At 49.2% G+C, this 23,897-nt stretch overlaps 1 pseudogene; it reads left to right on the forward strand.

Moving 5' to 3' along the window:
- Nucleotides 1-23,897, forward strand: part of LOC140389476 (glutathione hydrolase-like YwrD proenzyme) — a 135,004-nt pseudogene that overhangs the window by 96,803 nt on the left and 14,304 nt on the right.

The raw sequence follows: 23,897 nt of genomic DNA on the forward strand, positions 1-23,897 counted from the left end.
GGCGGACGAAGAGGTGTGCGGGTGGATAAGGAGGAGTATTGAGAATTATTTGGAAGTGAATGACACAGGAGAGGTGATGGTGGCAGTGGTTTGGGAGGCTCTGAAGGCGGTCATTAGGGGAGAGTTAATCTCCATTAGGTCCCATAGAGAGAAGAAGGAGAGGGTGGAGAGAGAGAGATTGGTGGGAGAGATACTCAGGGTAGATAGGAGGTACGCGGAGGCCCCAGAGGGGGGGGCTGTTGAATGAGCGCCGGAAATTACAGGCGGAGTTTGACTTGCTGACCACGGGGAAGGCGGAGGCACAGCTGAGGAAAGCGAAGGGGGCAGTTTATGAGTATGGGGAGAAGGCGAGTAGGATGCTGGCGCACCAGCTGCGCAGGAGGGAGGCGGCCAGAGAGATTGGGGGAGTGCGGGATAGGGAAGGCAACATGGTGCTGAGCCCAGAGAGGGTCCATGAAGTCTTCAGGGAGTTCTACGGGAGGTTATATGAGTCGGAACCCCCCGGGGAGGGGGAAGTGATGAGGCGGTTCATGGGCCGGTTGAGGTTCCCAAGGGTGGAGGCAGAGCGGGTGCAGGGACAGGAGGCCCCGATTGGGTTGGAGGAGGTAGTCAGGGGACTGGCAAGCATGCAGACGGGCAAGGCCCCGGGCCCGGACGGCTTCCCCGTAGAATTTTATAAGATGTTCTCGGAGCTGCTGAGCCCGTTCCTGATGAGAACCTTCAATGAGGCAAAGGAGAGAGGGACCCTCCCTCCGACAATGTCACAGGCATTGATCTCGCTTATCCTGAAGAAGGAGAAGAATCCGCTTCAGTGTGGGTCCTACAGGTCGATATCGCTCCTGAACGTGGATGCCAAGCTGTTGACAAAACTCTGGCCACCAGAATAGAGGACTGTGTCCCGGGAGTATTGGGGAGGACCAGACGAGTTTTGTTAAGGGCAGGCAGCTGAACGCGAATGTGAGGAGGCTCCTGAATATTGTCATGATGCCCTCGGAGGGCGGGGGGGAGGTGGAGGTGGTGGCTGTGATGGACGCGGAGAAGGCCTTTGACAGGGTGGAGTGGGAGTATCTGTGGGAGGCGCTAGGCAGGTTTGGATTTGGGAAGGGCTTTATAGGGTGGGTCAAGCTGCTGTACCAGGCCCCTGTAGCGAGTGTGTCCATCGAACCGGCTAAGGTCGGAGTATTTCAGGCTGCACTGGGGGACAAGACAGGGGTGCCCCTGTCCCCGTTGCTGTTTGCCCTGGCAATTGAGCCGTTGGCCATTATGCTCAGGACTTCGGGGGATTGGAGGGGGCTGGTGCGCGGAGGGAAGGAACACCGGGTCTCCCTCTACGTGGATGACCTGCTGTTGTATATTTCGGACCCATTAGAGGGGATGGGGGAGGTCATTCGGATCCTGGAGGACTTTGGGAGGTTCTCGGGGTATAAGTTGAATGTGGGGAAGAGTGAGCTGTTCGTGGTCCACGGTAGGGGCCAGGAGGAGAGGCTGAGGGAGCTCCCGCTCAGGATAGTGGAGAGGAGCTTTCGGTACTTGGGGATACAAGTGGCCAGGAACTGGGATGTCCTGCACAGGCTCAACTTAACCCGGCTTGTGGAGCAGATGGAGGGAGAGTTTAAAAGGTGGGATATGCTCCCGCTTTCCTTGGCGGGACGGGTGCAGACTGTGAAGATGACGGTTCTCCCCAGGTTCCTCTTCATATTTCAGTGCCTCCCCATTTTCATCCCTAGCTCCTTTTTCAAGCGGGCGAATAGGATTGTTACGGGATTTGTGTTAGCGACTAAAACCCCGCGAGTCAAAAGGGTATTCTTGGAGCTTAGCCGGGGGGGGGGGGGGGGGGGGGGGGGGGAGGGGGGGTGGTACTGGCTCTGCCGAACCTCTGCGGTTATTACTGGGCGGCCAATGTGGCCATGATCAGGAAATGGATGATGGAGGAGGGGGCGGTTGGAGGGGGCGTCGTGTAGAGGCACCAGTCTAGGGGCACTTGTTACGGCTCCGCTGCTGTTCTCGCCGGCGCGATACACCACAAGTCCGGTGGTGACGGCGGCACTGAGGATCTTGGGGCAGTGGAGGAGACACAGGGGAGAGGAGGGGGCCTCGGTGTGGACCCCGATACGGAATAACCACAGATTTGCTCCGGGTAGGTTGGATGGGGGATAACAAGGCTGCTATAGGGCAGGTATTAGGAGGATGGGGGACCTGTTTATAGACGGGGCTTTCCCCAGCATGCAGGCGCTGTAGGAGAAGTTCGGCCTGCCCCCGGGGAATGGGTTCAGGTACCTCCAGGTTCGGGACTTTCTTAGAAAACAGGTGGGGACATTTCCGCTGCTGCCCCCGCGTAGGATCCAGGACAGGGTGGTGTCTGGCATCTGGGTAGGCGAGGGGAAGGTGTCGGACATATATCAGGATCTGCTGGAGGTGGAGGGAAAGTGGGAGGAGGAGCTGGGTGAGGAGCTGGATGAGGGCCTGTGGGCTGACGCCCTGGGCAGGGTGAACTCCCCTTCATCATGTGCCAGGCTCAGCTTAATTCAGTTTAAGGTGGTGCATCGGGCGCATATAACGGCGGCATGAATGAGTAAGTTTTTTGGGGTGGAGGACAGGTGCCTGAGATGTACAGGGAGTCCGGCGAACCATGCCCATATGTTTTGGGCAGGCCCGGCGCTTAAAGAATTCTGGCAGGGGTTTGCGAGGGTGATGTCTAGGATTTTGGACACTCGGGTGAAGGCGAGTTCAACAGTAGCGATATTTGGGGTGTTGGAGGATCCGGGAGTGCAGGAAGCGAAAGAGGCCGAGGTACTGGCCTTTGCCTCCCTGGTAGCCCGGAGACGGATCTTGCTAATGTGGAGGGACTCAAAATCCCGGGGTGTGGAGACCTGGGTTAGCGATATGGCGGGGTTCCTCAGCCTGGAGCGAATAAAGTTCGCCTTGAGAGGGTCCTTGATGTGGTTCTCCCGGAGGTGGCAACCTTTCCTTGACTTTCTAGGGGAGCAGTAATTGTCAGCAGCAGCATCCTGGAGGGGGGGGGGGGGGTTCAGGTGGGGGTGGGGGTGGGGGGGTACTGTTGATATAATGTGAGTTGGGCATGGAGACAAAACCCACCTTGTTCTGTTTTTAAAAAAGGGAAAAACTTTTCTGTTGTGTAAGTAGTTTCACTGTGAGCTTTGGGATATGTTGATTGTTATTTCTTATTATCTGTATTTCTATTTTTGTTATGTAAAAACGCTCTTTGGAAAATTTTTAATAAAACGTTTATTTAAAAAAAAAGTTTTTCCTTACATCCCCTCTAAACATCCTGCCCTTTACCTTAAATCTATGCCTTTTGGTCATTGATCCCTCCACCAGGGGGAAATGTTTCTTCTTGTCTACTCTATTTTCTTCCTCCGAGGATTGTTAGACTCTTAATAAGCAGAAATCAAGGGTTATAGGATAAGGCGGGAAAGTGGATTTCAGGATTATCATATCAGATCAGTCATGATCTCATTGAATGGCGGAACAGACTTCAAGGGCTGAATGGCCTACTTCTGCTCTTATGGACCTTATGGTCTTCTCCAGAGCGCAGTGGAGGCTGCGCCATTGAATATATTCAAGGCTAAGATAGGTAGATTTTTGATCTACAAAGGAGTCACAGGCTAGAGGGGCAGGCAAGTGAAGATGGTGGTGTATTGGTAATATTGACTAGTACTCCAGAGCCTGGGCAAATGCCCTGGGGATACAGGTTTAAATCCACCTTGACAGCTGCTGAAATTAAAATTCAATTAATAAACCTAGAGTATAATGGTGATCATTAATCTATCATCAATCGTTGCAAAATGTTTGTCCTTTAAGGAAGGAAATCTGCTACACTTACCTGGTCTGGCCTATATTGTGACTCCAGACCCACAGCAATGGTATTGACTCTTCATTTCCCTCTCAACCAGCTGAACAAGCCAGTCAACTCAAAGGCAATTAGGGACTGGCACAAATGCTGGCCTTGCCAGTGATGTCCGCACCTTATGAAGAATGTTTGAATAAAAGTAGAGTGAATGCCACTCTCAGAGCAACCATCACCTTTACTGAATGGCAGAGAATTCTGAAGGGACCAAATGACCTAATCATGATCCTGTTTCTTATGATTGAAGTCAGAAACTCACCATGTGGAGCATTAGCAGGTTTGACCCATGGTTGATTGTCATGTCATAGAACATACGGTGCAGAAGGAGGCCATTCGGCCCATCGAGTCTGCACCGACCCACTTAAGCCCTCACTTCCATCCTATCCCCGTTACCCAATAACCCCTCCGAACCATTTTGGGCAATTTTTCATGGCCAATCCACCTACACCTGCATGTCTTTGGGTGGTGGGAGGAAACCGGAGCACCCGGAGGAAACCCACGCAGACATGGGGAGAGCGTGCAGACTCCGCACAGACAGCGACCCAGCGGGGGATCGAACCTGGGACCCTGGCGCTGTGAAGCCACAGTGCTATCCACTTGTGCTACCGTGCTGCCCTAAATCCTTGTTGCATCGTTTCTGAGAGTGGCTTTCAAGCCAGGTATCAATTTGAGTGACAGCCCTTGGATGCAATGTTGGCAATGTTGATGTCTTTCCCACTCAGTCAGGACCCTTTCTACTTTATGCACTGTGGAAGATTTCTGAAGTAGGCGTGCATTGTGTGTCTCATGAAGGAACTGGCTCAGTTTGGCAAGAGAGGGTTCTACGAGGGGCGCTTGGCAAGAGCCATCATAGACGGCATTCAGCAGAATGGTGGAGTGATGAATCTTGATGATCGAAAGGAGCACACCAGCACTCAGGTTGCATCATCCTTCTCAGACTATAAAGTAAGTGTCTCAATTTATGTTTGATGATATGCTCTTTTAATGATAATCAAGTCGAGGAATAATTGGAGAGTTTCTGTGGTGAACTGTGCTCAGGGTGACATAGCACAGATCAAACGGAAAGCTAATATCTAAACAGAGAATGCTGGAAATACTGTGCAGGTCAGGCAGCATCTAGAGAGAGAGAAACCATTTTAGAATGTAAGAAATAAGAGCCAGTGAAGACCAAACTGCCCGATGAGCCCGTTCTGCTATTCAGTACAACCATAGCTGATGTCCTAAAATGCTAGATGATAGTAAAATGAATATGTTAGTCAGAATTCGCCTGCCGACAATTCAAGGTGGTCCTCAGGGCCCACATGACGGTGGCCCGGATGAGCAAGTTCTTTGAGAGGGTGGAGGATAGGTGTGGGCGCTGTGCAGGGGGGTCCTGCGAATCTCTGCAGGAGTTTGCCCGGAGGTGGCAGTCATTCATCGACTTCTTCGAGCAAAATTAGGCTGTCAGCAGGGGGAGAAATGGAGGCATAGGGGGTGGTGAGTAAGGGTAGGAGAACCAGAGGAAGGGGGGCTAGGGAAGATGACATTGTTTGTGTAAGCCATGTTGGCTGGGGAAATTCCCATTGACAGTGGTGGGAGAAGAGATTCCCGTCGCAAACGTACAGCACATCACTCCTGCCACCAGGAAACACATGGCTGTGAGGATAAAATCAAATAAAATCAAACTGCTATGCAGTTTGTAACCATGCCAGGGCCGCAATTAAGAGCAAAGCGAAGAAACCGGGTGTTCCTTACAATTGAAACATCTCAGTAGTCATAGAGAGCTGTGAGCTGAGAGGCAGGCGTCAGACCCAGATGAGGTGCTAAAGGGGCAGCAGCAGAAGAGAGAGGGGCAGCCATCCTCGAAACAGCTCATGCTGGACATGCATGAGCTGAAGGCTGAAGCCTGTTCCTACAAAAGATCATTTTTCCTCACTGAACTGAAGACCATGGTATGGTCATCACTGGCTAGCTTTGACCAACAGGTTTATGGGTGTTGTTTGGGAAACAGGTCTCAGTAAAGTTCAGGATTACAGGGGAATCAGAATATTCTGGATTTCCAGTCTTTGAGGGACTAAGGGCTTATTGTTAATTTGCTGAAGTATAAGATTGTTCTTTGTAGTATTTAATTTCTTCTACTTTAAACATAACATAAAAAGTATTTGTTAATGAAAGAGAGATTTGAGTTCTCGCTGTTCCTGCAAACGTATCTCATTAATATCCAAAACAAAATACACTATCAGAACTCTGATCTTGGGCTCAGCCCAAGTTGAAACCTGCTCCCCATTTCCCCCGATTTCCTGAGACACCAAACATTTATCTGTCTCAGCCTTCAATATATTCAATGATGGAGGGTTAGAGCATTCCAAGGTTCGATATCCCTTCGAGTGAAGTAATTTCTCCTCATCTCTGTCCTTATTGATCATCCCCTTATTCTGAAATGCTGCCGCATTGCTTTAGATTCCCCAGTCATGGGGAACACCATCTCAGTATCCACCCTGTCAAGTCCTTTCATAAACTTGCATGTTCCTGTGAGATCACCTCAAATCCTAATCTCATCTTTATTATTGCCACAAGTAGGCTTACATTAACACTGCAATGATGTTATTGAGAAAATCCCCTAGCCGCCACACTCTGGCGCCTGTTCAGGTACACAGAGGAAGAATTCAGAATGTCCAAATTACCTAACAAGCACGTCTTTCGGGACTTGTGGGAGGAAACTGGAGCACCCAGGGGAAACCCATGCAGACACGTGGAGAATTTGCAGACTCTGCACAGACAGTGACCCAAGCCGGAAATCGAACCTGGGACCCTGGTCCTGTGAAGCAACAGTGCTAACCACAGTGCTATTGTGCTGCCCTTCAAGTGAAGTAATTCCTCCTCGTCTCAGTCCTTACTGATCACCCCCTTATCCTGAAATGCTGCATTGTTTTAGATTCCCCAGTCATGGAAAACACCATCTCAGTATCCATCTTGTCAAGTCCTTTCATAAACTTGCTTAGTGATCCTTCACTGTATGACTTCCAATGCAAGTAGACATTTCCTTAACAGTGGTTAGCACTGTTGCTTCACAGCGCCAGGGACCCAGGTTTGACTCCCGGCTTGGGTCACTGCCTGTGCGGAGTCTGCACGTTTTCCCGTATCTGCGTAGGTTTCCTCCATTTCTTATTCCTCATAACTTCTCCTGTCTCACGTTCTCCTGTATCTGCGTAGGTTTCCTCCGGGTGTTCCGGTTTCCACCCACAAGTCCCGAAAGACGTGCTTGTTAGATGAATTGGACATTCTGAATTCTCCCGCAGTGTACCCGAACAAGCGCCAGAGTGTGGCGACTAGGGGATTTTCACAGTGACTTCATTGCAGTATTAATGTAAGCCTACTTGTGACGCTGATAAAAATTATTATGATTATTAAATATGGAGACTAAAATTGCACACAGTATTCCAGTTGTGGTCCCACCTAAGCCCTGTAGAACTGTAGTAAGACTTCAAAATTCTTGTACTCCAGCCCCTTGCAATAAAGCCAACTTGTCATTTACTTTCCTAATTACTTCCTTTACCTGCATGCTAACTTTTTGTGTCCCGTATACAAGTACGTCCAAGTCTTTCTGTATATCAACATTTCCAAGCTTCACATCTTTAAAAAATCTGCTTTTCTATTCTTACGACCAGAGGCTTAACCTCACACCTCCCACATTATACTCCATCTGCCACTTGTTGTTCACTCACTTAGCCTGTCTATATTTATTTGCAGCCTCTTTGTGTCCTCCTCGCAGCTTATATTCTACATAGGTTTTTATCTTCAAAAAACTTATATTACTCTCTTCATCTGAGTCATGATGGTGGATTGTAAACAACTGAGGCCCCAACACTGACACTGGCAGGACTCCATTAGTCACAGCCTGACAACTTGAAAATGCCCCATTTAACCCTACTTCCTGATTCCTTTCCATTACCTAATTCACTGCCCATGTTAATATATCACCCCAAACTCCATGAGCCCTTATCTTATGCTTTAACCTCTAATGCGGCACCTTTTCAAATGCCTTTTGGAAATCCAAGTATATTACATCTTCTGCTTCCCCTTTATCTCTCCTACGAGTTCGATCCCCAAAAAATCCAACAAATTTGTTGAATTTCCTTTTATAAAACAAAGTTGACTTGTTCGAATTATACCATGCTTTTCTAATTACAAGCCTTCCTTAATAGGGATCCTGTACTTTCCCAATGGTTGACTTCAGGCTAACTGGCCTGGAGTTCCCTACTTTGCCTATCTCTTCTTTCTGAAAAGCAGTGTTCACATTTGCTAACTTCCAATCTGTTGGGACTGTTCCAGAATCAAGAGAATTTGGGAATAATATACCTGGCACATGCACTATCTCTGCAGATAGCTCTTTTAGAACCCTAGATTGTAGGCCATCAGGATTTTTTGGATATTAGCTCGTTGAGTATCTCCAGTGCTTTTTTCTCTACTAATATTAATTACCTTAATTTTCTCACTCTTATTAGTTCCTAAGTTATCCTCAATTTTGGTATGCAATTTGTGTCTTCTAATGTAAAGTTTTGTAATGTAATGTAGGTTTGTTCAATGTCTCAGCCATTTCTTATTCCTCATAACTTTTCCTGTCTCTGTTTCTAAGAGACTGATGGTTACTTTAGCTACTTTCTTTTTATATGCTTGCAAAATCTCTTACAGTCTGTTTTTATGTTCCTGAATGTTTATCTTCATGTTTTATTTTTTCCCCCTTTTCATTAACGTTTTGGTCGCTCTTTGCTGGTTTCTAAAACACTCCCAATTTTCAGACTTAATACCATTCTTTGCAACATTATAAACCTCTTATTTTAATCTAACACTATCTTCAACCACCTCAGGAAGCCATGGATGGTCTTTCTTGCTAAGTTCTTATTCTTCAACGGAATGTAATTTTGTTGACCATTTTGAATTGATTTTTTAAATATAAGATTTTAGTCTATCCAATCAACTTTAGCCAACTCTGTCCTCACATCTATGTGATTGGCTTTGCTTAACATTCTTGTTTGTGATTTTGAGTACGTCATTTTTACTGCGAAATTCAATTGCATTATGATCACTATTTCCCAACGAATATTTTTTTCCAATTAAGGGGCAATTTAGCATGGTCAATCTATGTACCCTGCACATATTTGGTTGTGGGGGGTGAGACCCACACAGACATGGTGCAAACTCCACACGGACAATGGCCCGAGGCCGGGATTGAACCCGGGTCCTCAGCGACGTGAGGCAACAGTACTGTGCCACCGTGCCGTCCCCAAGCAAATCATTCAATATGACATTATTAATGAACTCTGACTCTTTCCGTAATACTTGATTGAAAACTCTTTCTCCCTAAATTGGTTCCACAACATTTCTGGTCAATTAGCAGTTCTCGCTGTAATTAGTTGTTCATAGATCCTACCTGATTTGATTCACATCTCCAGATTTTTCGACTTCTGTCTCAGATTTACAGGAATCGCAGCATTTTGCTTTTGTTTCAGGTGCAAAAATGTTCCTTCTCCATTCCCCTGACAATACCCCCAATATTTTACCTGCATCAGATATAATATGTTGCTTGGGAATGTGAATAAAAATTCATTAAAGCTGAAATCCGTGGGAAGTATCTGCTCAAATGTTTTCACCTGTTCCCCGGGCAGCGAATTCCAGACACCCACTACCCTCTGTGTAAAACCCTTCTTCCTCATGACCCTCTGTACTGATATGTATATTGTCAGGATAGTGAAGGGTTAATAATCGCATCTACGTGTAAATCAAATACTAGAGGGCGTCACTAATTCACTGTATTTAAGACAGCCTCTCAAGGAATTCTGGAAGAAGCTGAGAGGAGAAGCTGAAGAGAACATGGAGAACAGAGTGAAAGTTAGTTGGAGATATATAGTACAAGATCAAGTCATAGTGTAGTTAGTAGTTAGATAGAATATTGAATACTGTAATACAGATTCAATATCATTTTCATCATCTATAACTCAGTAGAGTGTGCAAACTTCATTTAATTAGAAGTGTAACAATAAATTAGTTTTGTTTCAATCTTTTGATAGGTATATTCTTTGTCCACACTACTTCGGGTTATTCTGGTAGAAAAGACAAAGTATACAACATTATGTTGTATTCTTTGTCTTTTTTCCCAGACATCTATCATCGAGTGTTGTTAAGAGCTCATTTGGTGAGACAGACTGCTTGGTGCCAGGGGCGGGCGCTATCAAGTCAGCATGGGTCAGCTGACTCTCGGAAGCGCAGTGGGGGGTGAGCAGGTGTTAAGCTGGAGCTTGACTTGGGGGGTTGGATTTCTAGTTTGTTGCTAGGAGGGGAGGGAGGGAGGGGAGCTGCTTTGCTGACAGGGGAGGAACTGTTACTAGGGGACAAATGGGAGGTCGGGAACGGCGACTGCCCGAGGGGGGGCTCGAGGAGGCGGTGGGCGCGAGCTAGAGGCGGGCCTAAAAAGGGTGATGGCTAGGCGACGGGGGGGGGGGGGGAAAGCTGGAAGCTCCCCGACCAGGCTGATTACATGGAACGTCAGAGGGTTGAATGGGCCGGTCAAGAGGGCTCGCGTGTTTGCGCATTTGAGGGGACGTGGCAATTCTAGAAGAGACACACCGAAAGGTTACAGACTAGACGAGATTGAGAAAGGGGTGGGTCAGCCAAGTGTTCCACTCAGGGCTGGACTCAAAGACCAGGGGGTAGCGATATTGATCAGCAAACGAGTGGCATTCGAGGCAGGGAGAATCGTGTCAGACAAGGGGGGTAGGTACATAATGGTGAATGGGAAGCTGGAGGGGGTGCGGGTGGTGATCGTGAACATATATGCTCCGAATTGGGATGATGTGGAATTTATGAGGCGGGTGTTAGGTAAGATTCCAGACTTAGAGTCACATAACCTGATCATGGGAGGAGACTTTAACAGTCATTGATCCGGAATTGGACCGGTCAAAATCCAGGACAGGTAGGAGGCCGGCTGCCGCAAAGGAATTGAAGGGGTTTATGGAACAGATGGGGGAAGTAGACCCATGGAGGTTTGCACCGTCAAGGGCAAAGGAGTTATCCTTTTTCTCACATGTCCACAAGGTATACTCTCGCATCGACTTTTTTGTTCTGAGCAGGGCGCTAATAACGGAGGTGGTGGATACTGAGCAGTGTCGGGTCATGCCCCGCATTGGGTGGATCTACGGGTTAGTGTGGAGAGAGGGCAACGCCCGCTGTGGAGACTGGATGTAGGGTTGCTAGCGGACGAAGCGATCTGTGGGTGGGTTAACAAGTCCATCCAGAACTACCTGGAAACAAATGATACGGGGGAGGTCTCCGCAGCGACGGTTTGGGAAGCTCTGAGGGCAGTGGTCAGAGGGGAATTAATCTCGATACGGGCCCACAGAGAAAAGGCAGAACAGGCTGAGAGGGATAGGTTAGTGGAGGAGATACTCCAAGTGGACAGGAGTTACTCGGAGGCCCCTGACTCGGGGCTACTGAGGGAGCAGTGGAGGTTACAGGTGGAGTTTGGGCTGTTGACCACAGGGAAAGCGGTGGAACACTTGAGGAAGTCAAGGGGCCATAGATCCATTGACCATGGCGTTAAGAGTCTCTAGCAACTGGAAAGGTCTGGTTCTGGGGGTGGGGGGGGGGGGGGGGGGAGCACCGGGTCTCGCTTTACGCAGATGACCTGGTCTTGTATATTTCAGACCCGTTGGAGGGGATGGAGGAAGTAATGCGAATCTTGGGGGAATTTGGCAATTTTTCAGGGTACAAATTGAACATGGAGAAAAGCAAAATGTTTGCGATCCAGGCAAGAGGACAGGAGAAGAGACTGGGAATGCTGCTGAATCGAATGGGAGGATGGAGATCTGGGAATCCAGGTGGCCCGGGAATGGGAGGCACTGCACAAGTTAAACCTATCCCGGTTTGTAGAACAAATGGAATGGGACTTTAAGAGATGGGACTGTGGTATTATAGGTATTACGGTATCTGATAGGCTAAAGCACCATTGGTGGAAACTGTATGCTTTCTATTGGTTAGAATGTATGATAGCTCCGCCCTGCTAGGCAGGTATAAGAACCCGTGCCACCCCAGCAGCCCTCATTCTGTACCTGAGCTGCTGGGGGCAACATCTAGCTTATTAAAGCCTTCAGTTGGACTACAACCTCGCTTTAGTGGTCATTGATCGTGCATCAATTTAATAAGCTAGATTTTTAAGAAGAAAGGATGGAGCTCCAAAACAAGCCGGATTGTCTGCAACTCAGCCCCCACGCGGCGAACTCAGCTGCAACCTTAAAGCACTGGCTGGTGTGCTTTAAAGGGTATCTCGGGATGGCCGGAAACGCACCTACGGGAGAGCAGAAACTGCACATCCTGCACTCAAGGGTGAGCCCGGAGATTTACACCCTCATCGAGGAAGCGGAAGACTTCGATGCAGCAATAGAGTTGCTAAAAGGACACTATATTCGCCCGGTAAACCAGGTCTACACCCGGCACCTGCTTGCAACAAGGTGACAAACCCCTGGAGAATCGCTGGAGGAATTCTACCGTGCACTCCTGGTGTTGGGCAGAAGCTGCAGCTGCCCACAAGTTTCGGCGAGCGAACACACGGAACTCTTAGTCCGGGACTCTTTCGTGGCAGGTATGCTATCTTCACAAATCTGCCAGCATCTGTTAGAAAAGGACACCCTGGGTCTCAGGGCGGCATGGGCCCTTGCAGGCTCCCTGGACGTGGCCTCCAGGAATGCCCACGCTTACGTTCCCGACCGCGCGGCAGCCCCCTGGGCAGCGTGGAACCCCTCCGCGGCCGACCCCGAGACTTCCCCCATTCCCCCGCAGGCCTGCGCTGCAAGGCGGCCTGGCAACCCCGAGGGGCCCGGCTGCTACTTTTGCGGGCAGGCCAAGCACCCCCGCCAGGGCTGCCCGGCCCGCGCATCCACCTGCAAGGGATGCGGCAAAAAGGGCCGTTTCGTGGGGGTATGTCAGGCCCGTGCGGTTGCCGCAGTCTCCGGCGGCGAATGCGGACCGCAACCACAAACTTCTCCATGGGCCCCGTGCGGCCAGCGGTCGCCGCTATCTTCATATTCCAGGGCCACGTGCGGACCCCGGGTGCCGCCATCTTGCTCCGCGGACGCCACGTTGGACGGATGGGCGCCGCCATTTTGTGCACCCACAGCCATGTGCGACCAATGGGAGCTGCCATCTTGGATGAACCCCCAGGACCCTAGCTCGGCTGACCACGCACTGCCCGAAGAGAACTCGATTAGCCTCGGTGACTCTGGATCAGTCTCGGCCTCGAACACTCAACTGCTATGACGACCGTATTCATCAACAGGCACGAGACGTCCTGCCTAATCGACTCTGGGAGCACGGAGAGCTTCATACACCCTGATACAGTAAGGCGCTGTTCTCTCCTCATCCACCCCATTAATCAAAAAATCTGCCTGGTTTCTGGTTCACACTCAGTGGAGATAAAGGGGTTCTGTGTAGCAAACCTCACAGTCCAGGGAAGGGAGTTCAAAAGTTTCCATCTCTACGTCCTTCCCCACCTCTGCGCGGCTACACTCCTGGGTTTAGACTTCAAGTGTACCCTTCAAAGTCTGACCTTCAAATTCGGCGGCCCTATACCCCCCTCGCGGTCCTTAAGGTCGACCCGCCTTCCCTGTTTGCGAACCTCACCCCGTATTACAAACGCGTTGCCACCAGGAGCAGACGCTACAGTGCCCAGGACCATATCTTCATTCGGTCAGAAGTCCAAAGGCTACTGAGGGAAGGGGTAATTGAAGCCAGTAACAGCCCCTGGAGAGCTCAAGTAGTGGTGGTAAAGACCGGGGAGAAGCATAGGATGGTCATCAACTACAGTCAGACCATCAACAAGTTTACGCAGCTGGGCGCGTACCCTCTCCCCCGCATATCCGACCTGGTAAACAGGGTCGCGCATTACAAGGTCTTCTCCACGGTGGATATTAAGTCCGCCTACCACCAGCTCCCCATCCGCACTAGTGACCGGAAATACATCTTCGAGGCAGACGGGCGGCTCTATCACTTCTTAAGGGTTCCCTTCGGTGTCACCAATGGGATCTCGGTCTTCCAGCGCGAGATGGACCGAATGGTTGACCGGTACGGTTTACGAGCAACATTTCCGTATCTCGATAATGTCACCATCTGCGGCCATGACCAGCAGGACCATGACACCAACCTCCGGAAATTTCTCCAGAACCGCTAAAATCCTTAACCTTACATACAACAAGGATAAATGTGTGTTTAGCACCGACTGCCTAGCAATCCTCGGCTACGTAGTGCAAAATGGAGTTATAGGCCCAGACCCTGAACGCATGGAGTTCCCCCTCCCTCACTGCTCCAAGGCTCTGAAACGTTGCCTCGGGTATTTTAGCTACTACGCCCAGTGGGTCCCCAACTACGCAGACAAGGCCCGTCCCCGATCCAATCCACAGCTTTTCCTCTGTCGATAGAGGCCCACCAGGCCTTCAGCCGCATGAAAGCAGACATTGCAAAGGCCACGATGCACGCCATTGACGAGTCCCTCCCCTTTCAGGTCGAGAGCGATGCATCCGACGTAGCTTTGGCGGCCACCCTCAACCAAGCGGGCAGGCCCGTGGCCTTCTTCTCTTGTACCCTTCATGCTTCCGAAATCCGCCACTCCTCAGTCGAAAAGGAGGCCCAGGCCATAGTAGAAGCTGTGCGACATTGGAGGCATTACCTGGCCGGCAGGAGATTCACTCTCCTCATGGACCAATGGTCGGTTGCTTTCATGTTTGATAATGCACAGCGGGGCAAGATAAAAAACGACAAGATCTTGCGGTGGAGGATTGCACTCTCCACCTACAACTACGAGATCTTGTATCGTCCCGGGAAGCTAAACGAGCCTCCTGACGCCCTGTCCCACGGCACATGTGCCACCGCACAAGTGGACCACCTCCAAGCCCTCCACGAGGATTTCTGCCACCCGGCGGTCACTCGCTTTTTCCATTTTGTCAAGACCCGCGACCTGCCCTACTCCATCGAGGAGGTCAGGACAGCCACCAGGGACTGCCAAATCTGCGCAGAGTGCAAACCGCACTTCTACCGACCAGAGAAAGCGCACCTGACGAAAGGCTTCCCGTCCCTTTGAACGCCTCAGCATGGACTTCAAAGGCCCCCTCCCCTCCACCGACCGCAACACGTACTTCCTGAACTTGATTGACGAGTACTCCCGTTCCATTCGCCATCCCCTGCCCCGACATGACCGCAACCACCGTCATCAAGGCCCTCCATAGCATCTTTGCACTGTTCCCCGCTTACATACACAGTGATAGCGGGTCCTCCTTTAAGAGCGATGAACTGCGTCAATTCCTGCTCAGCAAGCGCATCGCCTCGAGCAGGACGATCAGTTACAACCCCCGGGGTAACGGACAGGTAGAGAGGGAGAACGGAACGGGCTGGAAGACCGTCCTACTGGCCCTACGGTCCAGGAACCTCCCAGTCTCCCGCTGGCAAGACGTTCTCCTGGATGCCCTCCACTCCATCCGGTCACTGTTTTGTACGACCACCAATGAGACACCACACAAATGGCTCCTTGTCTTCCCTAGGAGGTCCTCCTCTGGGTCCTCGCTCCCGACCTGGCTGGCAGCACCCGGACCCATCCTGCTCCAAAAACACGTGCGGGCGCACAAGTCGGACCCGTTGGTAGAGAGGGTCCATCTGCTCCACGCTAACCCCCAGTACGCCTACGTGGCGTACCCTGACGGCCGACAAGATACGGTCTCCCTACGGGACCTGGCGCCCGCCGGAACCCCACGCACACCCCAGCCACCAGTCCCACCCTCCCTCCAACGCAGCACCTTACAGGAGGATCGGTCCTCCCGCCGGCCCCGTCTAGGCCCCCCCACCCACCGACGCCCCTCCGTAGGCGCTCCCTTCCCAGGTCAACCGTGTTCCCTACCTGTGCCGTCTAGGGGTGCCGAAGCTGCCATGGAGATTAAATACACGCTCCCGGAATCACAGACGCCCGAGCCTCCACCGGAGTCACCAATGAACACAGAGGACAACCAGGACCCCCGATCGACTGATTGCTTCATTTTAATTGTAAACTTGAAATATAAACCACCAAATGTACATAGTTATCAGAATTGTAAGTAGTTACTAAACACTGTATGGAGTATTACGGTACCTCCATAACTAATTATACCATGTTGCCATGTTTTGTAGTTTCAGGCCACCCCCCCCCGCCGGACTCTTTTTTAACAGGGGGTGAATGTGGTATTATAGGTATTACGGTACCTGATAGGCTCAAGCACCATTGGTGGAAACTGTTTGTTTCCTATTGGTTAGAATGTATGATAGTTCCGCCCTGCTAGGCGGGTATAAGAACCCGTGCCGCCCCAGCAGCCTTCATTCTGTACCTGAGCTGCTGGGGGAAACATCTAGCTTATTAAAGCCTTCAGTTGTACTGCAACCTCGCTTTAGTGGTCATTGATCGTGCATCAGGGACATGCTCCCACTATCACTGGCGGGGAGGGTACAGACCGTAAAAATGACGGTCCTCCCCAGATTTCTGTTTGTCTTTCAGTGCCTTCCCATCTTCATCCCAAAGGCCTTTTCAAGCGGGTGAATAAGGTTATTTCGGGCTTTGTGTGGGCGAGTAAAACCCCGCGAGTGAAGAAAGTGTTGCTGGAGCGCACTCGACGGGAGGGTGGGTTGGCGCTGCCGAACTTCTGCAATTACTATTGGGCAGCCAATATAGCCATGATTAGGAAGTGGGTAGTGGGGGAGGGGTAGGCATGGGAGCGGATGGAGGCAGCGTCATGCAAAGACACCAGTTTGGGAGCACTGATAACGGCACCTCTTCCGTTCTAGCCGGCCCGATATTCCACATGTCCGGTGGTGGTGGCGGCTCTGAGAATCTGGGGGCAGTGGAGGAGATATAAGAGAGTGGAGGGAGCATCGGTTTGGACCCCGATTTATAATAATCACAGGTTTGTACCGGGTAGGCTAGATGGTGGGTTCCAGAGTTAGCAAAGGGCAGGAATTAGAAGGATGGGGGATCCATTGAGACAGGAACTTCCCCAGCATGAAAGCCTTGGAGGATAAATTTGAATTGCCAGCAGGGAACGGGTTTAGGTATTTACAGGTGCGCGACTTGCTGAGAAAACAGGTGCCGGCCTTTTCGCTGCTGCTGCCACGGGGATACAGGATAGAGTAGTCTCCAGTACCTGGGTGGGAGAGGGGAAGGTATCGGATATTTACCAGGAGCTTTCGGAGGCGGAGGAAACTCCGGTGGAGGAGCTTAAGGGCAAGTGGGAGGACGAGCTAGGAGGAGAGATAGCGGCGGGTCTGTGGGCAGGTGCCCTAAGCAGGGTGAATACCTCCTCATCATGTGCCAGCCTTAGCCTGATACAATTCAATATAGTCCACCGGGCATACATGACAGCCGCTAGGATGAGCAGGTTTTTCGGGCTAGAAGATAGATGTGCGAGGTGCGCGGGAAGCCCAGCAAATCATGTCCACATGTTTTGGGCATGCCCGAAGCTTAGAGGGCTTTGGCAGGGTTTTGCTGAGGCAATGTCCACGGTACTCAAAACACGGATGGTGCTGAGTCCGGAGGTAGCGATTTTTGGAGTGTCGGAAGAGCCGGGAGTTCAGGGAGTGAAAGAGGCCGACGTCTTGGCCTTTGCCTCCCTGGTAGCCCGGAGACGGATCTGGTTAATGTGGAGGGACTCGAAGCCCCCGAGTGTAGAGACTCGGGTTAGAGACATGGCTGGGTTTCTCAGTCTCGAGAAAATAAAGTTCGCCTTAAGAGGCTCAATGGTTGGGTTCACCCGGAGGTGGCAGCCGTTCGTCGACTTACTCGGGGAAAATTGTACATACGAGAGACACCCCCCCCAACCCCACCCTCCCCCACCACCCCGCAAATCCCTCTGCTTTTGTCCCATTTTCAAATATTTGGATCAAAATTAAACCAAGACCTCATTTTACAAAAAGAGGGTATTTGCAGACTAATCCTTTTGCAGCTGGATATTTTGATGAGGTGGTGGTGAATGCCAGGGTCCTTTGCTTGCTTTAGATAAGAGTGTAAGTACTTAAATTAGTTCAAAGCCTTGATATCTGGCGATGTGACAACGCTGATGCTAAGTCGAAGAGATATGTAGTGGAAATGATGCGATGGCCCAATAGAAACCAATTGTAAATAATGTTGAACTTTGGGTTTGCTTCAGGTCTTAATCTGGTTGCTTACTACTTGGGTTTCTCTTGGCTTAAACATGATTCACTTTTTTTTCCCAAATGACTGGATGTATTCTTGTTTTTAGTTTACTGGTAACTATCTTTAAAAATAAATAGATAATGAATTTTTCACTTCAGGGCTCGTGGTGTGGAAACGTCTTGTTTTTTTTTTTGTTTCCTTTGCCCCTTGTGGATTGTTAGGACAAACAGTCAGGATATCCATGGCAACCCCTGCGGGGCTGGTGGTGGTGACACTGTTTACTTTACAGCAGTGGACACGGAGGGAAATGCCAGCTCTTTCACCAATAGCAACGACTCGGACTTTGGCACTGGACTTTTACCAGAAGGCTGCAGATCTGCCTTACCTGTGAGCAAAAACAAAAATCAAACAGCGCGCACACACTTTTCACTTAGCAACGGGAAGTTATTCTCGAACATGTGGTCCTGCTTAGACTATACATGGAGAGCATTCTAGGGAATAGCGGCCCAGGGAACTAAATGGCCCATAGAGTAACAGTGAGCCTGAGAACTCACAGACTGTGTTAATGGGTGTGAGCGATGGTGCTTGAGTAGAACTCCCAATATTACATAGAAATTACAACACACTAGCTGACTATTTGGCCCATTGTCAGAGTTTAAGCTCCACGCAAGCCTCCTCACATTCTATCAACATTTCTTCTATTCCATTCTTATCATATGCTTATTTAACCTCTACATAAATACAACTATGCTATTCACCTCAACTACATCAGCTGGTAGCATGTTCCAAATTCAAAGTTTCTCCTGAGTGCCTTGTTGGATTTAGTTGTGACTATTTATACTTACAGTGTCCAGTTTTTAGTAGCCCCCCCCCTCCCCCTTCCCAGTAGTGGAAACATCAGTTTGGTGCACCGTCCTCATTTCTACTCTGAATGTTTGATTTTCTTTTCATTATTCGACTCTAAATCAGCAGGGTTCAAAATGCAGGGAGCAAGCTGACAAAGGGGCCTGCAGTCAAAGCCGACACTGACAGAGTGCTGCACTGTCAGAGATACCATCTATCGGGTGAGAATTTAAAACTGCTTGCTTGGGTGGATGTGAAAGATCCCATGGCACTATCAGGCCGAAGGGCAGGGGAATTATTCCGGGGGCGGGATTCTCCCGAATCCCCGATGGTCTGTCGCCGGTGTAAAAAAAATGGCACGAACCACTCCGGCGTCAGACCACCCGGAAGTTGTGGAATCCTCCGCACTTCCGGGGGCTAGGCCGCGCCGGAGGGATTGGCGCCATGCCAACCAGCGGCGAAGGGCCGTCGTGGTCCCGCGCATGCGCAGAACCGCCGGCGTGGTCCCGCGCATGCGCAGAACGTCCGGCATGTTCTGGCGCATGCGCAGGGGGGTGGCTTCTCCGCGCTGGCCATGGTGACGAATGTGATATAAAATAGTTAGTTTAAATATATTAGTTACAGTAATGTAGATGTAGGCCGGTCTAATTCTAGTGAGTTCACAGACAAAGGATTTCAGAAAGCATGGCAAGGAAGGGGGAGGGGTGTCTGGTGGAGGAGGAGAAAAGGATGCTGGGTAACAAGAGGCCAGGGTTAAGGAATGAGAAGTGAGCCAATTAGGATGTATGGCCAGGTCAGGAGGGGTATAGGATGACCCATGGGAATTGTGTATGTGAAACGTGATGCCATTTGAATGTATTTGCAGAGATCCCTTTGTCTCCTTCCTCATTCGTTTCCAAGGGGTCCAGGAGACTGGTTCTGTGTTCTGTGTCCCTGAGAAGCGAGTCAGACTTGCAAGTTGGTTAAAAATAAATAATACTATGCCTACAAATCCATCTCGGGTTTTATTGAGGCCAGACTGACGGGTAAAAAATTCAACATTTGTCATTTGGTGCCGGAAACCCGGGATTTCTCCAGACGGTTATCGACAAACTGCGAAATCAGAATTAGGCTGATTTTGGACAAGGAAAGTGGAAACGGGCCCATAATGTGTAGCTGGAAAATGACACACATTGGTTTCCCCCTCTTCTTATGGTCTGATTGGTCTGGTCACTCGCGGTTGGTACGGAAAGATCGTCTCGACGAAATCAAAGATCAGTCTGGGGATTAGAAAATTTAACTGATAGGATATCATAATTGATAGTTCGGTTTTGGGTTAGTTTTGGAATTGATGGGACATCAAAATTGATGGTTTAATTCCATGTGTGAGTGTTTTGATGAACTGATGGGACCTCAGAGAGAGGTGGGTTCAGTTCCAAGAGTGTTTTTAAATCTATAGTTGATGAAGCTAAAATTGTATCCTTGAACTGTAGTGGCAAGAAACGCAGTCTTGAGGACTAGTTAGAGATTATGGGGAACTTTTGGGATAAATTTCAAAACAAAAGAACATCCATAGAACTGGATGCTGCATGTTAGTTAAAGCAGAATTCTCTCAAAGGGTTAACAGCAGCAGCCAACGTTAACGACTACAGACAGTGCTTCTCACACGGGCCTTGAGATAACAGGTAGCTTGTGGTGTAATTGGATACCTTTCTTTCGAGTCAGTGAAACTCCAGCAAAGTTACGTTTTGAATTAATTAAAGGTAGCCAGTGGATTTCTCCACCTCTTTGATAAAAGTTAATTATTTTAGTAAGCAATTGATTGAAATTGCCAGAATCCTAAGTTTGAATTACTTGAAATAATGTTTATCTCATTTTATTTGTGAATTAATAGAAACTTAAAGAAACTCACTGACACCATTTTAAAAAGCGTAAATCTGGAGATGACAGTTGACTTTGCTCCGGTATACATCACCGCAGCTAACTGCTCCCTCATTGATAGCAGCCAACATTTTTGTGACTGTAAGAAAAACTTGTTAAAAGAAAAATTGTTAAGATAAAGAATTAATTAAGTTGTAAAAGTTATACAAGTTTCTGTTAAGCAAATCGTAAATTCAGTTCTGAGTTGAGATCAGAGCTAAGCTTGCAGGTTGCAGTAATTCAATTTGAATTTTCAAACATTTTAAGTTTTAAAAGAACACTGTTAAAACCTTTTAAATAATTTTGCCAAGTAGCAAAAATTGTCATTGGCTATAAATAGGCAAATACATTTTAAAAAAAAAAGAGAGCCAAAGTATGAAAGCTAAAGAGTTAATTAGATTATGGAGACAATGTTGTCAACATGAGAGGGATAACATCATGTTATTAAGTTGGCAAGAAAATGCCCTTAAAATGGGGATTCCAATTAGTGAAAGGGGGAACCAGAAAACTCTGGAGATCTTGAAAAAGGAGTGTGCATTCAAAGAAACGCACATGTAAAGAGAGGGTGGACTCGAGTTAAAAAAATAGTTCAATGGCTGGCCTTGCATTGACAGAAGCAGATGAGGACCTAGAAAATTGGGCCATGTCGGCTAGAGTCCCGACTGCACCAGTAGCATTGTCTGCACTAATTCCGGAACCACCAGGGTATCATAATTGAGATTCAAATCATGCCAGCCTTTCCAGCCCCTTCGGTTGATAGCTTGGGTCCTATTTCAGCATCTTCACTGTCTGTTAGAGAAGGGGAGCTCTGTTCAACAAGCCCAGTTAGCTCTAGGACCTGATCTTGGACAATGAGAGAGGGGCCTGATCCTATCCAGAAACAATCGCGCATCCCATCGAGATCCCTTCAGACCGATATGGTAGGACAGAAAAGTATGAGAACAAAGAAAGAGGATGGGAATGGTTCTGAGGAGCTGGAGCTCCCCCTAGTGGAAGGGAAGGATACAAAGTCTTTGAAGAGCCAGAGGAAGCCACTAGAGCGCCCCCCCAGTGAAACTCTGAGACAGCTGCCGATTAGGAAAATACCAAACCCTGATGCTGTAACATTAGTTTGTGGTGACTACTGGATTGGACTGTAACTTGTTGGCCCGAGATTTACTGTGTATCTTCCAGCTACAGCTAGAGTGCGGAGACGAAGGGGTAACGGTTCAATCATGGAGGATGAGACAACAGTGCTATATTTCTATCACTCCCCAGTGGTGGACGTTAGACATTGAGCATTCACTGCATCACGTTACCCTGGCCTATGACAGAACCGGACAAAACAGGGAGTTGGAGGACAAATACCGGCCGTTAATTGGGACCGAATGGCCAGTCAAGGTTACAGCCACAGTCACGGGAAAAGAAGGTACAGCCGATTTTGTTACAATGCCACCACATTTATGGCCACAGTCAGCTTCTGTAGGCCCTCATATTACCGTCAGGTCCACGACCAGTACCATGCCAAGGATCTGGGGCCTATGGGAAGGGTAGGCAATGGATACCAAACATCGCTGTCTATACAAAGCTGCTGACGCTTTACACTAGTGAAGGGGGGAATTTTACTCTCACCACCGAGGCACTCGAAGCCTTCCATTGCCTGAAGCAAGCCGGTGTTACAAGCACCGGCCCTTGGTAGGCCCTTGTACGACCCACCATTCCAGATATACTGTACTGTTCTGGAAGGATGTTGAACAGCGGTACTCACCCAGCAACATGGGGACAAGCACCGGCCCGTAGCATATTACTCTTCCAAACTTGATCCAGTGGCGTTGGGCCACCCTGTTTGCACCCAGATCTTGGCAGCGATATACAATAGTTTGCTGCTGCCAATATAACTCTCCAACAGGATATTACGGTGTATAGCTCCCACTCGGTCATCGCACTACTGGGGCAACTGCAGACTCAGCATCTTACCGCAGCTCGTCAGAATAGGTATGAAATATACCTTTTGAACACTCCACGTCTGACATTTAAATACTGCACCACTATCAATCCAGCCTGTTTTCTTAGCGTTCCCCCTGTCCATGAAGACGCACCTGGCCACGACTGTTTAGCCTTGATTCAGGAAACTACCACAATAAGGGACGATCTGAGTGATATTCCGTTAGAACAACCTGACATGATTCTGTATGTTGATGGCAGTGCATTAGTAAGCCCCACTGGCCGGAGACTGTCTGGTTACGCAATCGTAGATCAGGATGGTCTGATCCTTTCAGACCCCTTATTCAGCCCAACAAGCCAAACTTTTTGCCCTTACCCGTGCATGTATACTTGGGGTAGATCGTCGGGTAAATATTTACACTGACTCCCGATACGCCTTCGGGGTAGTTCATGACTTCGGACAGCTCTGGAAGAATAGGGGATTCCTTACCTCGGCCGGCACGGAAATATCCCACCGGGGTTTAGTTAATGACCTACTGCAGGCCCTCCTTCTGCCAGCGCAGATTTCCGACATTAAATGCGCTGCCCATACAAACGGTAAGACCCCAGTTGACGTTGGTAATGAACAAGCAGATTGTGCAGCGCGGGACAGCCGCGCAAATTCAGCAAGTGATGGTGCCAAAAATGATAAGTCAGACTAAACGATCTGCTATAAATAGGTCTGCTTCTGACAAGCCAATGCCAACCATCCAAGACGTCATAAGATTACAGGAGGACGCTCCTGAGAGTGATAAACAAATGTGGAAACAGTTAGGTTGTACATATGATTCTGTTTCCTCTTTATGGACCACGCCAGCACACCAGACTTGTATGTCTGATGTATTGGCTTTATGGGCCATCGAATGTGTACACTTTGCAACTCATTGTGGGGCTCGGGGGACTAGTGATTTGTTGCTGGACACTTGGTGGCACCCTAAAATGCAGGAGTTGGCCCAGAGTATCAGTAATCGGTGTTTGATTTGTCAGCAAAATAACACCGGCAAAGGTATCCCTTGTGGTATGAGGCAAACCCCGTTGCCCAATGGTCCCTTTGAGATGCTCCAAATGGATTACATTGAGTTGGAAAGATGTCAATGTTGTCAATGTTATAAATATGTTTTGGTCATAGTGGATGTGTTCAGCAGATGGGTC

This window comes from Scyliorhinus torazame, chromosome 14 (assembly GCF_047496885.1).
Source record: "Scyliorhinus torazame isolate Kashiwa2021f chromosome 14, sScyTor2.1, whole genome shotgun sequence".
Taxonomy (NCBI): Eukaryota; Metazoa; Chordata; class Chondrichthyes; order Carcharhiniformes; family Scyliorhinidae; genus Scyliorhinus; species Scyliorhinus torazame.